Genomic DNA, 3,422 nt, shown 5'->3' with positions numbered 1-3,422 from the left:
CTAATATCAATATTTTTAGTTCTAGAATGATGAACTAGATTTTTAGTCAAGCATATTGTGCTAGCATTGTCACATTTGATTGGAATATTCTTAAGCTTGATTCCAAAGTCTTCAAGTTATTGCTTCATCCATAGGAATTAAGAACAGCACAAGCCAGTAGCTATATATCTTGATTCAATTAATGATAAGGAGACAGTATTCTATTTCTTGCTTGCCCAAGACACAAGTAAACCACCAAAAAAGTGGCATGTTCCACTCATGCTTTTTCTTTCTTTCTTGCATCCACTAAAATTAGCATCAAAATATTCAATTAAGAATTTATTCCCTCCTTTAGGATACCAAAGTCTTGGTGAATTAGTATCTTTAAGATATCTAAAAGTCCTTTTCACTATTGTCATATGGGATTCTTTTGGTGCTAATTGAAACCTTGCACAGAGGCTAATACTAAAAGACATATTTGGATGACTTGCTGTGAGATATAGAAGAAATGCAATTATCCCTCTATATGATTTGTAATTATATTTTTTTTCCAACAGTGTCTTCATCTATCTTGATGGTTGAGCTCATTGGAGTATCAATTCCATTAGCTTAATCCATCCTAAACTTTTTGAGCATCTCTCTAAGATATTTAGTCTAACACACAAATATACTATCCTTTCTTTGTTTAATTTGTAGAGCCATAAAGAATGTCAATTCTCTTATCATAGACATTTCAAATTCTCCCTACATTAACTTTAAAAATTCCTCACACAAAGATTCATCAGCCGCACTAAATATGATATCATCTACATAAATTTCAACAATTAACAAATGATCCTTTTTTCTTTTTATAAAAAAGGTATTATCAACTTTACCTCAATTAAATTCTTTTTTTAAAAGAAAAGAACTCAATCAGTCACAACAAGCTCTGGGTGCTTGCTTGAGTCCATTGAGAAAAGCACTTTAGCTTGATGTCTTTCACAAATGCATAGGCTAGAAGTAGGCAAATTGCTTCCAATCTAACAACTGGAGCAAAAGTTTATTTATAGTCTATACCTTTTTCTTGATTATATCCCTTTACTACTAGTTGAGCCTTATTCCAACAATGATGCATCCTTTATCAAGTTTGTTCTTGAAGACCCACTTAGTTCCAATTACTAAATGATTCTTGGGTCTACGTATCAAGTCCCATACTTGGCTTTTTTTCAAACTAATTGAGTTCTTTTTGCATTATATCTATCCAGTAAGAGTTAGATAAGGCTTCTTCAACTGTTTTTGGCTCTATTTTTGAAATGAAGGCTGAATGATCAACAATATTTTAGAGTTTACTTTTAGTTTGGATAGGTTTATTATCTCTAATGACTTGATCCAGGATAATTTTTATTACTTCTCCAAGAAGCTGGTTGATAGATTTCTTTGATTTCATTATTTTTGGGTGGAGTCTCAAATTTGTATCTTGGATCCTCTGTTTAGTTGTTCTTCTTCAATTGAAGATCACTCAACTTCTCAGTAACAGCATCAATATCAAATACTACATGTATTGATTCTTTCATGATCTTAGATCTGAGATTGAATACACGATAAGCTTTACTCTCATTGGAGTATCCAAGAAAAATTCCCATATTTGATTTAAGATCAAATTTTCTTAGATTCTCCTTCTTGTTGTTGTGGATGAACACCTTGCTACTAAACACATGAAAATGAGATATGTTTGGCTTTCCTCCCTTGTAGAGTTCATATGGTGTCTTGTTGAGTTTAGGCCTTATGTAAGCTCTATTAATGATGTAGCAGGTAGTGTTTATGGCATCAGCCTAGAATATTTGAGACACGCCATTGTCACTAAGCATAGCTCTAGCTATTTTAGTGAGTACTTTATTCTTCCTTTCTACCACTCCATTTTGTTTAGGATTTCTTGGTGTATAGAAGTTGTGATTGATTCCATTATCATCGTAGAAGTTCATGAAGTCACCATTTTTAAATTCTCCATTATGATCAGACCTGATAGACACTATAGAATTACCTTCTCATTTTGGACCTTTTTGACAATTATACTAAAGGCTTAAAAATTTTCATCTTTAAACTTAAGAAAGTGAGTCCAGGTAAATTTAGAATAATCATCAATAATAACTAAAGTGTAGAGATTTTCACTAAAACTTCTCTCACAAGACCCACCAAATCTATATGCAAGAACTGAAGAGGTTTTTCAGATGAAATAAAATCTCTTGACTTAAAGGATGTTTTAGTTTGTTTTTCAAATTAACAAGCTTAGCATACTTTCTCTTTCTCAAAACTTAAGGGTGGTAAACCAATGATTAAATCATTTTGCAAAAGTTTTTCAATTTGTCTTTTGTTCATATGAGCCAAGAGCCTGTACGATAAATAGCTTTCCTCAAATTTACTTAGAAAACAATTTTGAGAAAGAGGTTTACATTATAAATCAATAATATAACAATCACCATCTCTGTTAGCATAAAGAAGTATCTTCCCATCGGCTTTTTGTTGGACAAAGCATTCCTCTGAGTCAAAGATAACTCTTTGTCCTCTGTCACGGCTCTGACTTATACTTATAAGATTGTGGAAGAGACCTTTGACATATAGTACATCTTCAATGCTTACTTCATTTCCTCTTCCTACTTTTCCAATCCCAGTAACGTGACCTTTTTGATTACCTTTAAAAGCAACATGATTGCCATGTCTCTCATGTAGTTCTATGAATTAATTTAAATCTTCAATCATATGCCTGGAGCACCCACTTTCTATATACCATTTCTTTTCTTAAAGACAATAAGGCATACATACAAATGAAGATTATTTCATCTTAGGTGCCCATTGCTTGATGGGTCCTTTATGGTTAGTTAGTTTCTTAAAAATATTATCATTTTTAGGAACTCACTTCAAAGAGCTTCCAATGCCATTCATCCTATGTAGGTCAGACTTGACGTGATGCTCTTTCTTGTTACAATATGAGTAGGTAATAAATGGATTAGAAGAATGCACAGAAGATTTAAAATAACTATGATACTATCTAGCTGCCTTTTTAGGCTTCTTCTGAGAAGTACCAATGATAGGATTATATCCAATTCTCAACCTATCAAAGATGTACCTTTGTGAGCTAATTAAAATGTTTAGCATCTCGGTACCTTGAGTGAATTTTGCTAAATCATTTTTTAAGATGCCATTTTGAGATTGTAATGATATGCAATTAGCACACAAATCATACTCATTTTGAGCAGAGTTCTTCTTTTCAGAAGAAGTTTTCAACTTATCTTCTGACATGGAAATTTTCTTTTTAGCATGCAGGAGTTGTTTGACTATCCCTTAAATAGAAAGAATAAGACATTATATTCATCTTGTATAAGATCAGAATTTACCTCATCTGATTGTGATTCAATCAGATTTATTTCTTGTGCGACCAAGCATATGTTTGCTATTTCTTCCTTCTC

This window comes from Prosopis cineraria, unplaced genomic scaffold (assembly GCF_029017545.1).
Source record: "Prosopis cineraria cultivar Desert tree isolate PC_DT_omini unplaced genomic scaffold, ASM2901754v1 PC14, whole genome shotgun sequence".
Classification (NCBI taxonomy): Eukaryota; Viridiplantae; Streptophyta; class Magnoliopsida; order Fabales; family Fabaceae; genus Prosopis; species Prosopis cineraria.
The sequence above is the reverse complement of the archived record's forward strand: the minus strand, read 5'-3'. Positions refer to the sequence as shown.